Source organism: Ostrinia furnacalis, unplaced genomic scaffold, assembly GCF_004193835.3.
Source record: "Ostrinia furnacalis isolate ACB-3 unplaced genomic scaffold, ASM419383v2 OfSCF2609, whole genome shotgun sequence".
NCBI lineage: Eukaryota > Metazoa > Arthropoda > Insecta > Lepidoptera > Crambidae > Ostrinia > Ostrinia furnacalis.
The window spans coordinates 633,636-648,340 of NW_021132848.1; the positions used below are offsets into that span (position 1 = coordinate 633,636).

The 14,705-nt window shown below is 34.6% G+C and overlaps 1 long non-coding RNA gene across 1 annotated transcript; it reads left to right on the top strand.

Annotated features, from left to right (window-relative positions):
* The first annotated feature begins 246 nt into the window (after nucleotides 1-246).
* Nucleotides 247-1,565, top strand: LOC114356029 (uncharacterized). Its single transcript, XR_003656155.1, has 2 exons — nucleotides 247-539; nucleotides 839-1,565. It is a non-coding gene; the product is annotated as an uncharacterized LOC114356029 (long non-coding RNA).
* Nucleotides 1,566-14,705: the final 13,140 nt, after the last annotated feature.

The following is a 14,705-nucleotide window of genomic DNA, read 5'->3' on the forward strand; positions in this document are numbered from 1 at the left end:
AGAGACCAATGAACAGAACAGTAGCAATAACAATTACATCGTCAAGATATACGAGTTTACTTAATTCGCTTAATTCGCTTTAAATTGCCGCCGCATTCCCAGTTGTTTTCTTAGCTCTGTAATAGAGTTAAATTATTCAAATATTAAGGAGGCACGCCCCGCGTTTGAGGCGTCCAACCGCTTGTTTTCATGTCAATACACCACTACAAATAATTAGATGTTTGTATTAGACACCTCCAGATATATCGCACCTTTAAAGTTAAACCGTTACTAAACGAATTTTTCGCAAAAATGAGTTATCAACGCCATCTTACTAAAGGACACGTAAACTACAAGATAAAATAGACCACTTCTTCAAAATTGCCTTCTAACGCCATCTAGCGTTAAAGCATAACGTTACTAAGCCAAACTTTGAACGGCTCGCTAAATACAATAACGGGTCTATGCAAGTAAGAACGTGTTTGTTGCGGAGTGATGACGAAAGTTTAAATTCATAGTGTGATTATTTGGATAGTAACGGCCGTTCGTCACAAAAAAAGGTAAGTTGTTTAGTTGTTTTAATGAGTAAAGTGTGACTATATGTTTAAACACAGTTTTCGTTTAAAAAAAAATACACAATTCATTATAAAATTTCTTTGGTAAACGGTAACAATTGGTATAGTCACAGTTTGCCTTTATTTTTTTAGGTACTTGTCTAATAATATTTATCACTAAAGGGTGCCTATTTCGTTAATTACAGTTTTTCAATAAGCAATGAGTAAATTTTATGATTTACAATAGTGAAACATTTTTTTTAGTCTATAATAAAATATAGATTAAAAGCATTTATTTGCTCCAGGTGATGTCGTATTTCCGGATGACCTCACCCCCTCTTCGTAGCTGATAACTAAGCCCTGAATCCTTTAACAGAGTGCGAAGAGGATTCAGTGCTAGGCAGAACCACAAGGGACTCAAACTGTCACCCTGGAAATGCCTCGCTCAATCCTTATGAAGTTCAATGGATCAGGAGACCTCTCACCACCACCTGGCTGCCGAAGGACTGTAGTCCACTGCCCCATGCATGAGCATGAGCGTAAAAAGGATCTCATTGCATCTACCTTATACAACTCTAAGATCCTCTCCCGCCATGATTGAGGCACCGAATCATAGGCCTTCTTATAGTCAATCCAGGCAGCAGAGAGAGCTTTCCTGCTCCGCCGAACTTGTTGGCTAATGGTTATGTCTATGAGGAGGAGCTCTTTAGTATCACGAGACTCAACCTTACATCCATTCTGAGCAGTGGCCACAAAATATTGTTCATTATTTTTATTATTAAGTGATTTAAGGTAGGTATGTGAACAACCTTTCGAGGGTAGGGAAATAATGCTGAGATTGTAACTTGAGTTTAATATAATTTTTATGTATTTTTGGTAGGTAATTGCTAGGTGTGTTTTTTTCTTATTCGTTATCAGTTATACTTCCTATGATTTAAAGGTACAAAATGTCTTAAGACTGATTAATAAATAACTAGGCTAAATGCTTGTATGGATATCTTTAATTTGTAATAAAATATTGTTGATTTCGAATGTTTGTTATTTTTTAATATTGTAACATCATCACAAATACCTACTCTATGATATAAAATTTAAATGTATAATAATATCACCATTATCATTGAAATTTAAATAGTTTTCAATATAGTAACATTATTTGGACTGCAATTTGAATAGTAATTTATTTAAAAATGAAAAAATAGTAAATGGTAAAGTGTTACTATAATTATATAAATCAAAATAAATAATACTATACATAAAATATTTTATTTTTGTAAATCACATAACATAGCGTTAGCACATATCTATCATATAACTCATTAAGAAGCCTTAAAATACTATTTCCTTTGACTGTATTGAAAAAAAACATTGACTTTTTTCTTATTTTGGCTCTCCTGCAAAATTTGATAATTTCGTTTAGTAACGGTTTAAATTTAAAGGTGCGATATAATTTAATTCTTACCTTGAGATTGGCTTTCAATTGGATAAACACCTCGTAATAGTTGTAGGTATGAACGATAGAAGGCTTTGAGACTTACGTTCAGCATTGTAGTTAGGTACTAACTATATTAATAACTGAAAAATGACGATGATAGAATACTTGTTTTAATTAAGTTTTCTCTTTATCCCGCAGAAAACAAATCGTGGAAACAGTGATATTTTACTCAGGGATCTAATGAAATAGCTCGTTATCTCAGGTTTCTCCAAGACCTAATATGAGGAGGCAGACATAATTTATATTTAGGGCTTAAAGAGATAATAATTTGCCTTGAAAGTTGGAAGATTATCTAAGCAAGCCTACTCCATGTTGGGCATCTTTAATGAGACAGTCGATAATAGTTAGTAGTAGTTCTTAGATCTTACACACATTGATGAAGGATGCAAAAAGCTGAAATTTAGATTCCTGTTACTACGCATCAAATTCTCCGAAAAAACCGAGACTCTACTTTCAAAGATTATCCTAAAAAATAATATACAGACGCTTAGCAGGCACGTGATCTGTTTACCTACATCTGTATAAAAATAGGTTCTATATTGGCTCACATAAAATTCTAAATCCTATTCTTTGTCCTACTACCGATTTGTGTTCATAATAATCTCTCTTCATAATTTTATTTTTCATACTTTTATGATTCATACATTTTTATTACTACCATCGGAGCTCATAACAGTTAGTAATCATAATTTTTTTATCAATACTGTTACTACCAAGAACCATTTAAAATACATAATTTTTATTTTCAGATCTTTTTTTCTTCATAACATTCTTTGATCATATTGTTTTCATTAATAATGTTGTTACTAAGAACATACTTCAACTCATAATGTTGTTGTTCAGAATAATTTACTTTATAACAGACATACTCGTATCTTTAAAAAAATCATATATAATTTAATAGAGTAGATAAGCATGCAGAGCATGCAGCATGAAAGCAAGCATGCAGCATGCATTGGTATCTCCTCGTCTCCGGCGCTGCGGGATGTGCAGCCCTTCCGCCCTTGCGTAACGAGGCTCAGGCACCCACGCTTGCTTCCGCAGCTTCGGCTTTTTGGATCGCCATCGGCGCCTTCGGCGCCTCGGCGACCAGCCTCAGCCGCTCCAGCTCACCCGGGCGCCTGAGCCTCGTTACAGCGGGCGAGGGCTGCCCTCCCTCCGCGCCTCCGGCTTTTAAATTACACTCTAGTATAGGGCAGACTAGTACCACGTGGAAGAGACCACGGCCAGTCGGGATCTACATAATTCCAGACCAGGCAAGCTTAATGTTGTAAAAGAAATGTGGACTGTATTATGTGCGTTATAATAGATAAGAGGGATTCGAGATCAAACAGAATGTATTTTCACGAGCTTAAGTTTTCTAAGAGACAGGTCAAAAGAACAAAAATTACAATGACATAAGAATTTAGTTTTTACAAATCTATAGGCCGAAAGAGTATAAAGGTGGAAGGAGGAACGTTCGCAACATCACAAATACATAATTATTTACTCTTCAATGTTGGTTGCTCTTATAGACAATATTTATGACTTTAAATGTTATAAATAATTACATTATGACTATCGTATTTTATTCAAAACAAATTTTAGGAATATAAAAATTATGTTCTTTACATTTATGATTATTTAAATTATGGTATTGAAAATTAGACAAAGTTATTATTATGCCTAAGAAACCATTATGCATTTAGATAACTATGCATATCAAAGTTTATGCGAAAAAACTTTATGCAAATACTGTTATGCCGAACTAAATTATGATGAAAAATGTTATGCGTCTGAGAGGGCACCCTTTTCAATAATATGGATAAATACACTTATGAGTAATAAATTTATGAAAACAAATATTAGGATACATCATATTTATGAATATTATAGTTATTTATTCGAATGATTATGAGTTTGGATCATTAGTATAGAAAAATATATGAAAACAAATATTAGTAAAAACTAAGTGTATGATTAGTGATATTATGAATATCAATGATTATGTTTTTAAATATGTAGGTTTAAATTTTTTTATGAAGAATGATCATTATGGTATCAAATTGTATGAGAAATATTTTCGGACCTCCAATGATAGGAGTTGAAAAGTTATGTAAGAAAATGCGCTACCATAAAAATAACTTGGCGCTAACAAATAACTACTTATCTAATACGTGTTCCATAATATTTGACGTCCTCGAACATAATAATGCGTGGGATGAAGAAAGCGGGCTCTCAGACGTTTATCTCGAGATGGCAACATCGTCTTTTGTCACGTTTATTTCACAGATTACAGAAAAGAGGAGTCGTTAGCTATGTGTTATTGCACACTTAAATCTTATGACAGGCTTGTTGTTAGCACTCGACAAATGTTTTGGTGGGCCCGCGATGTCGTAAATGTATTAAGTGGCGGATAATGCTATCGAAAGGCAATGAGATAATTTAGATCTAATGGGTATAACAGGAATATGTTGTTAAAAATAAAATAAAACAGTTTAGGACAATATTCATTGAGAGGATTAATTAAGTCACAAACTTTGTCAATGGATTTTAGTATCCGAGACAGCTTAAACTATTAATTCTTGTTTCAGATCTTAAGGTATTACTGAATATTGATATGTCAAGTATTCCTTAACTTTTAGAATAGGTAGAGCTGTCTGGCTAACGATAGTTTTAAGTAGGTTCTTGACAGTTTATCGTTTATCTATAAACACTATATTGTACGGTCGAACATAACAGTCATGCAAATATGATGCAAAAAGGAAAACCTAATACTTAGTATGTAAATTAACTTCATGCAATTAATTATTTAAAGCATTCATGCACCACCGCATAGTAGATACTGAAGCATAGATACAATAATGTGCAGGACTGCATGTTGTCCAGTCAATTGGCCATTTAATCAAAGAATAAACTTTTATATAATAATTTTATTAAACTTCGATTAAAAATAAAATAACACTGAAATATTTATAAATTCGATAGTCTGGATTTCCATCCACACTAGATGACCCATTCGGCTTAGTGGCAAGATGTATCTTGAAGGATCACATCAGGCTAAATGTTAGTTAATGAAACAATATTTACTTTGGCTCAGCTTCGTGATCCATTGTTATTTTTGGTTTAACCGTAGTTAATACAGACCTAGAAGGATTATATTGTACCTATCTCCTGTGGTTTCTTGTCAGTTTAATTAGGTACCTAAATATTGTAAACACAAATAAATTGGAAGATTCATCTTGATGAAGATTTAACCGACTTTGTGGTCTAGAGCCGGTAAGACTATACGTCTAGCCTCACGATCCTGAGTTTCATTCTCAGTGAAGATGTCATTTTCTTTTCGATTATAGTAGATGGTGGTAGCACGTGTTCTAAGTCCGTCTGGCAGCTTCCACAATCTTGCTTAAGTATGCCTGTCACCCTTAATTTAACAGTATTGTTGTGTTTCGGCAGTTGGAGATAAGATAACCAGTTCCTCTGTGGTTGAGGATTCCGTGTGAGCTCGTTGCTACGAGTACCTTCATCAGCCTGATCATCACTTTCCTTCAGGTGAGATGCACCTACGCCAAAAGAGGTTCCATCGTTGATAAAGAAAAAATATTAACCTATTCAAAATATAAATTTAATATAACAAACAACAGCCATTTATTTAATTAAACATCTAATTCAGACTTCAAAAACATACGTGTACTTAACATCAAAACGGAATCCTCGCGGAGGTTGTAAGTAACGGCAAACGGCAAAAATTTTGTTTCAAGTTTCCTCGCTTATGCCATTTTATGGGGACCCGTGTCGTGATATTTTTGCCGTATCTCCTGGAGTTTTGGATTAGCATAAATAAGTGGAAATAAAAGCTTTTAAAGGAATATTAAGAGGCGAGTTCTAATTGTTTTTATGATTCTGTATGTTCATCTGTAGCGGCTTGATTAGATAACTTTATTGTTGAAACAAATTATCCAAAATACTTATTCGTATTTCGTGAAAATTTTAGGTTAAAGAAGTTAAAAGGCTGAAGAACTTGTCGAATAATTAGTTCATTAGTTATTTTTCTGCTATTATATCAATTTAATTTTAAAATCTCACGTTTTTTGTCTAAAAGTTCAGATATGAAGTTTACGAAAACTTACTTACAAAGTAGAGATTTAATATAAATATGTTTTTCTTAGGTACTTAATTAACAACAAGATTATCTAGTAGGTACTTATTGTTTTGTTAGTTACTTGAATGAAAACCTTTAGATTTAAGGAGGACTTTGACCTATCTTAACTTATTTGATCTGCTTTTATCTTCAGAGGTTTCGTGAAATTTTGATGAACTTTTATATTTTCTAAGCTTTGAGTTTCTTCCTTGTAATTGGGGTTTAAACCCGTCGTTTTAAAGACATTTATGAAGAAAACAATCTAGACTTTTTTTTTAAATAGAAAGGTAAAAGAGATTTCTTTACACTTCAAATATGTTTATTTTTTACTTCATTCAAGTTAATTGTAAAAAATAATTCATTAAAATATCAAATGTTTTTTTTTAGGTATTTTTATACCAATTTTATTATTTGAACATTTACAGTTATATCATTAATTGTTTGTTAAATGTTTATATCATTAATTCAATCATTAATATGTTATCCATAAAACAAATCAGAATGATTCTAGAAATAATCGGCAAGTATTTTGAGAACCTGCAGTGCTTTTTGAGCGTAGGAATTCTTTTACAAATCGTCCGAAGCTTTGTTGTGATCGTTGCGCCTCCTCGGCGACGCGACGCCGCCATAGCTCGTGGAGAACGGCCACGATAAGAAGCTGAGATGAAGTTTGGGACGAGAGAGAGGTGTTTTAGGACTAAGTTATTAGTTTCGATAGGTACCACAATATTATAAAATGAAAAAAATATTATTAGCGACTTTGATTCCTTACACCTAAGTATTATTTACTAGACTAGTCTGCATATATGTAAAGAGAAAACAATGAGTACACACGGCCACAGTGTTAACTATCCATTTCCGTTTTTGCTCTCGCTCTCATCAAATGGTGATTCTTTGCGATAGAACGAGACGACATGACAGGCAATGGACAGTTAACACTGTTGCCGATAGTACATTGTTTTCGGATTAAGGTTTTCGAAATATTTCTTAGTAAATTCAGACAAACAAGTGCCTTAAAGAACTTTTTATAAGTTGTATAAATATTTTGTTACATTTTATTCATACAAAATTTATGTAACTAAATTAATGTAAGCTTGAACTTTTTTTATTTTACTTGAATAATTTTTAAAATACCTTTTTAAACCTTTTGGCGCACTCTGCAACTCTGTGTCTGTACGAAGTTACCTGGCCGTTCTCTCTCCTCTACAAAGCTGCGACGCCCCGTTGTTATCGTTGCGTGAATTACGCAGGTAATGGGCCGCATTTACAACGTACGTGCCTCGACATTCATTAAAACGACTAATTAAACGCGCCTTGAGAATCCGACGAATCCGCCGACGACGACGGCAATTTCTACATATTTCTTTGCAAAATGTTGAGTGGGAATTCAGGCGCAACCCTTAACGCTAAGTAGGTTTACTAGCGGGAGGCAATTTCACTAATTAGCCACTAAGAATAATAAATGGGGAACGATGATAAGCATTCCGGCCAAAATGTAAACCAAGGTTTTTAATTTAGAACTAAAATAAAATTGTTTCGTTCAATCCATTTGCGGTAAAAGTGTTATCTACCTTATTTGTAATTAAGCTGTCATGAAAAAGGTTCAATACAAAATTTACTTTAAAATTAGATTTAATAAATATTACTGCATTGCATTATCTACTCAAGACTCAGAAATCATAAAAACGTTCGTGACTACAATTTTATTTTTTTCACTCAGTGATAGTGTCTTTTGTAACGAAACTCTGTAGTCAAGTGAAAGCTGTACGCTAAAGATTTTACGATCTTCGTTCGTTCGTTTCAGCCGAAAGACGTCCACTGCTGGACAAAGGCCTCCCCCAAGGATTTCCACAAAGACCGGTCCTGCGCCGCTTGCATCCAGGTACCTCCCGCGACCTTCACCAGATCGTCGGTCCACCTAGTGGGAGGCCTGCCCACGCTACGTCTTCCAGCTCGTGGTCGCCACTCAAGAACTTTCCTGCCCCAGCGGCCATCAGCTCTTCGAGCTATGTGCCCTGCCCACTGCCACTTGATTTTAGCGATTCTGCAGGCTATGTCAGTCACTCTGGTTCTCCTACGGATCTCCTCATTTCTGATTTTTATGATCTTATCTATCGTTAATATTTAGGTAACATAAGATCTATTTAATTTAAATCTATTTTGAAGTTTTTGCATTATTATCCCTGAAAATTACTATAGGAATAAGGAATCAAATCCATGAAGGGCAGTTCTTCAGTTTTTATTATTATGTTCAGAAGTGATGTCTTTAGCAAGTGGTCTCCTATTTTGAGATGAGATAATTACTTAAAAGGATTAGCTTATAAATATGGGGTACGTTTTATGTTCCGTTAAGTTTGAAAAGCAGTTAAACGGTTAAGGTAGCAGGAAGGCGCTGGACGCAGGCCGCTACCAACCGGGCAACATGGAAAACATTGGGGGAGGTCTATTTTCAGCAGTGGATGTCCTATGGCTGAGATGATGATAATGATGATGAAGCTTGAAAAGATTTAGAAAAAAAAATGTCACTGAAATCTATACTTATAATAAATCTGTAGAGAGGTCAATTCTGTACATGAAATGTATTTTCAAAATAACTATCAGGGGGTGATTAGTGATCGATACTGATGCCAAAAATGCAATAAGTAAAATTTTTGTCTGTCTGTCTGTCTGTCTGTCTGTCTGTCTGTATGTTCCTTATAGAAACAAAAACTACTTGACGGATTTTAACGAAACTTGGTACAATTATTCTTCATACTCCTGGGCAGGTTATAGGATACTTAGGAATTCCCACGGGAACGGGAAATAGCGGGAAAATCCTTTTGTATGAAAAATCTAAACTGCTTAAGTTAGACGCTTGAAATTTGGCATGCAGGTACCTTAGTAAACTCAAAGCTTAGTTACAACAGGATATTGCAAAATTCCCACGGGAACGGGAGTTAGCGGGAAAAAACATTTGTATGAAAAATCTAAACCGCTTAAGTTAGACGCTTGAAATTTGGCTTGCAGGTACCTTAGTAAACTTAAAGCTTAGTTACAATAGGCTATTGCAAAATTCTCACGGGAACGGGAGTTAGTGGGAAAAAACATTTGTGTGAAAAAATCTAAACCGCGTAAGATAAACGCTTGAAATTTGGCATGCAGGTACCTTAGTAAACTTAAAGCTTAGTTGCAACAGTATATTGTAAAATTCCCACGAGAACGGGAGTTAGCGGGAAAAAACATTTGTATGAAAAAATCTAAACCGCGTAAGATAGACTCTTGAAATTTGGCATGCAGGTACCTCAGTAAACTTAAAGCTTAGTTATAACAGGATATTGCAAAATCCCACGGGAACGGGAGTTAGCGGGAAAAAAAATGTATGAAAAAATCTGAACCGCGTAAGATAGATGAAGGGGGGGTAAAACGAGATCCACGCGTACGAAGTCGCGGGCGGCCGCTAGTATTACATAAAATATGAAAAGCTTTAGATATCATCATCATCACAATTCAAGTGTATTTGTATCTTTTTTTTTATAATCATGTCAAAGCGCAAAGTGGTGGTTCTTTAGAAAAGACCAAGTGTATCAAATAGGCCCTGCACTCTTACCATTCCCTTCCCACATCACGCAATCGAATTTATTAGCCATTATGCTAACTTGATGCAGTAATTACGGGAATTGATTAGTTCCAAGCTGTTTGGACAGACACGATTCTATTAGGGAAAATGTTTGCACGTGGAATGGCAAATTCATTTTATATGACGGCAATTTGATATTAATGAACGTTAGTACTAACAGTTTACAGACATTATCGATGTAGGCTGTGTTATTAAATTAGAGATATAGGCCATACATTAAGTAATAAGAACTAGTCTAGCCAGTCTGATTTTAATTATTATTTCTAAGTAAATATGTCACTCTGGACTCCAGTCTACGGTAGGTACATTATAAAAATATTAACTGAACTATTTTCATAATCAACCCAACTCTACGCAAGAATTGTTAAGCAAAAAGAAATTAACTTTGTAGAATGTAAGAAACCATGTGTAACCTTAATAAGACTTGTTAAGAATTTGGTATTGGTTTTTATCTGAGTAATATTTGAAAACTGACTCAACAAAACGAAATGTTGAAACATTATTGCAAAACCAGGCACCTAAATAATATAGGTTCTCGCATGTCCAAAACACAAGAACGGCGCTAACTAATGTGTTTACACTGCAATTCTAGTCCCACACTCGGCGTCCAATAATTAACGCGGGGCCCGAGGGATCAAATGTACTCTACCCAAAACCGAACCAATGCCTTTCATTTAGTTTTCCAAATTAACGCCAACTCCAGCCGCTGGACTGACGCTCTGTTGTTATAACATTTGGGCGGTACGTGACACGACTTCAATAAAACTAGCGGTGGAATTAGGTACGGGTTTACATAATAGGATGTAGGGATAGAGTGGTGAGGTTCAGTGAATTAAGACGGTGCTCTCTACTTGAAAATTGGATTTCATCCTGGAAAATTCTTAAGAAGCCTCCTTTTTGCAACAGTTTTATTATTGAGCGTGACGTCGCTATGTCATAATTAATGTCATTCCATCATCATCATCATCATCTCAGCCATAGGACGTCCACTGCTGAACATAGGCCTCCAATGCTTTCAAAGTTGCCCGGTTGGTAGCAGCCTGTCATGTTTTTGTTGGTAGCGGTATGTCATAATAAAGAAAACTATAACGTTTGCCTCTGAGTTTAAAAAATGTTTAAGATGCATCTCTAAGAAAAATCATTCAAAAATCCAAATAACTATTGAAATAATAGCAAGTTATTAAATAGGGGTTTAACTTAGCACCGTTTGCATTAACACTAGTCTAAAATCATTCACCAAACAATCACCGTAACTAAAGTGCGGCTTAGTTGCGTCCTCAGATATTGTTTCATGGTTTAAGCGATGGTGGCAGGGTTGAGCAAACAAAGGGGGCTAAACATCGGGTCTGCTAATAAGCTGCTGCGGTTTGCGCCTTAACAATCGAGATAAAAGCGGCTACGACCAGAATTAAAGGCATTGTCCTATTCTGCCGTCACAATTGGCGAACTAAGCTGGGTTAACTATTTGTAAGATAGCTAAGTGTTGGTCAATACTGACGTTGTTGATTTAGGTGGAAATTATGTGAAATAGTTTAATGATCACTGATAGCCTATGTGTCTAATATTCCAGTGGTTGTTCAAAAACAGACTCTATCGATCTAAAGTTCTAGGTCCGTTTTCAGACGGTAGTAGTCGGTTTGTTTCCTGGTTAGTGCAGTTTCGTAACTTATCCTTATATTATTTTTATGAAATAGCTTACCTAAGAGATACAATAAATGTTCCAACTCCTTTAACGAATGACATGCTCCCTTCACATTTTCCTTAAACTCATATACCTACTCCCCGAGTTCCTATTAATTTTTTATGAAAATCGCAAAATGCTCAAAACGAGTTTGCACCGAAGTGATTTTGTTTTTAGCGAAACATTTTTCTTTCTTCTCACTTTTGCTTTTAAAGCAATGTTGACAAAAAACTGGACAGTGGAAAAACACAGCGTCCATATGACACTAGCTTCCGTTTTGCTCCAGAATTGTGAAAATGGAAAAGTTCATAAAGCAAACAAACGAAACGCGAGATAAAACAGACTGTTTCTCGTTTCAGGACCGGTTATTTCTTCATTGACCCTGTAATTTGAATGGTCTTTTGGGGACAAAATGAGAAAGTTGCCTACGTAAAGGTTTTAAAAACCTGTCAGATACGAGTACATCGAATCAGTAACTTATTTTTGTAATAGCTACAGATATGTATATGTCGGCGCCGGACACAGATGCTGCAAATTATTATTGATGATTAATAGTACCAATCTTAATATTATGTTATCTGTAAATCTGTAGAGCGGAAGGTTTGTGATTCCTAAACGTAACACCCGACTGATGCGCAGAAAAAGATAACTGTCAATCAATTGTGTCATGTCAAGTGTGAGCAGGCGGCTGCGAGGTTATCTTTGAAAGCGTGTTGAGTTTGGTGGAACGTTAAATTGTAGGAAAAGTGGTTGTCAACCATCCAAGATATTATCTCCTTGCCCGTTAACCCACGCCTATGGAGATTCCACCCCTAGAGTTCCTTCTGATAGAGACCCAGTGCCTTTATATATTAAAAAAAAAACATAATTTTTTTAGGACAATATCATAATTTTTTTTAAGAAAATTTTTTTTTTTTGGAGATATAAGTATATCAAAGTTAAACAAAAATGTTTTCATGAAAATTTGATTTCTTGAATAAACGTAACTGAATCGTCATGTACACATATTACAGTTACGGTTACAATATACATTGTGTGTTACGATTTTTAAAGGACCAAAATATGTTCTTTTGATGCCGTAGTATAGGTACCTACCTAAATCCAAAAGCATAGTTTCAGGTGATGCAATAGCATTATGTATTTACTTGATACCTTCTTAGTTCACGTTTCTTTCTAATAACTATTAGGTAGCTACAGACTAAACTTAGAGGGTTTAATCATTATTCTTGGGCGTCTAAAGTTGCGCGAGGCAGAACAATACACCACTAGACCCCATAAAAACTGTGTTGCAGCGAACGTAGTAATTATCAGTTGTATCGCGGCCAGCGTTCATTAGGAAAGTCTGGTAATTAACCACAACTGTAGCAATCTGTAGCGGAGCGAAGAAAACACTATCACCCGTATTCACAAACGATGCTTGCTTATGTGAATCAGCAAACCGAACGCACAGCGTTGAATAGAGCTCTGTGATTGGTTCATGTGTCACCCTATGCGTCCACGCGCACTGTGAGACGTCATACTAATGTTTGTGAATACGGGCGTAAAATAGTTTCGAAATGTTGCTTTTAAAATTTAGAGTAATCTATAGAACGAAGATTTATAGAGATTGATAGTCCATCGTACGAAACCGATCACAAGTTTCTAAATTAGATTTTTTACATTTTGTCAGCCAGTGGATGAATAATTAAATGCGATTTATAATGAAGAGAACTTGAACTTTTTAATAATTTTTAGATGTGAAAATAATGTGTTGCTATTTTTCTGTATTTCGATCTAACAAAGAACAAAGCACTGAAAGTAAAGTTATCTTTGCAAAGTATACGAACTATATACTTACCAAAGACATTTTTAATGAGTCTAAATTATTTGTCAGTGTACTTTTTATCAATGTGCCTAACTTAAAGTTAAATGAACCTACCTTTAAAACCCTGACTCTACTATTCTATTTGGTTATTTATCGTTAGCACATTTTACTGTGTCTGGACTATTTTGAGTTGACTATATTAAAATCAAACTCATGTCAATGAGTTTAAAATTGCATAAATTCTTCTGCAGGTATTGATAACTAGGTAAGTACGTTCAAACGTATAAAATCAACAGTACCTACTTACTCAACAAACATATTCATCTTTATCAACTCTATAAGACAGTATCTTCACAAAAGAAGCTAATGACTGTTAAATTAATACTTCAAATCAAATGAAGAAATAAAACAAAGTCCGTGCAGTATTCTCATTATCGTTAAGCTGTGTATAATTATGGTACTACACGACATCAAGCCTTTTCCACTCGTGTCCGACAAGCACATATACATAATTAGTGTCGTTTCCAATTCACACATTGACCGTCATAGTCCTATCAGAACAGGCACACTGAGAAGTACCAAATTGTTGTTACAAAAAAGTTGCACCAAAATGGACTGGTGTAATATACCTCTTACCAAACCTTACACAGGACTTAAGCTGGGATAATCCCAACTCTCTTACCCACTTTTATTTATTTATTTATTTATTATTCAAACATCTTACAAGCTAACAGAATATATTCCAAAGCGCTTATAAGATTAATTGTACATAGGTTATCATGCATGTCAATATAATAATAATTAATTCAATGTCAATATAATAATAATAAAGTCAATTAAATAAAAACAATAGATTTAGATCAAATTACCGAATGTCAATAGAACAATAAATTTAAAATTACAAATAAATTATAAAAATAATGTCATAATAAAGTAGTTAATTAATAATCAATCAAATAAAGTCAAAATAGAAACAATAAAATAATGTCAAATAGTCAATACGTATTTCCCATTTTCCCATTTCTGCGACTCCTGTATAGAGGCAGTTAAGACCATAGTTTGGCCTCTAATGGAACAGTTATTTTGTATCCTTTTTCAATTTGTTAACGCATACCAGAAAACGATAAGTTTGATGAAACAGGAATGCAAATAAAACGATTCAATTTTTATCATCACATTGAACGAGCCGGATCACCGGTGAGCCTAGAACAATACAATTTCTATTATGTCAAGTGTCTCGGCATTCAACGACTCAACTAAAACCCCCATCGTGTACTGCTTGATTTTTTTGTCCTGTGATGTGTATGTTGTCACCGCAATGATTGTTGTCGGTCCGCTTAATTCAGTTAAATGAGTTATGAAAATATTTAGGAAAAGCTTTTAACAACTTGTGAACCAGTCATAGGAGCCAACACTTTTTGACCGCAAGCTTATGATTCAAAAACATTGACAATGA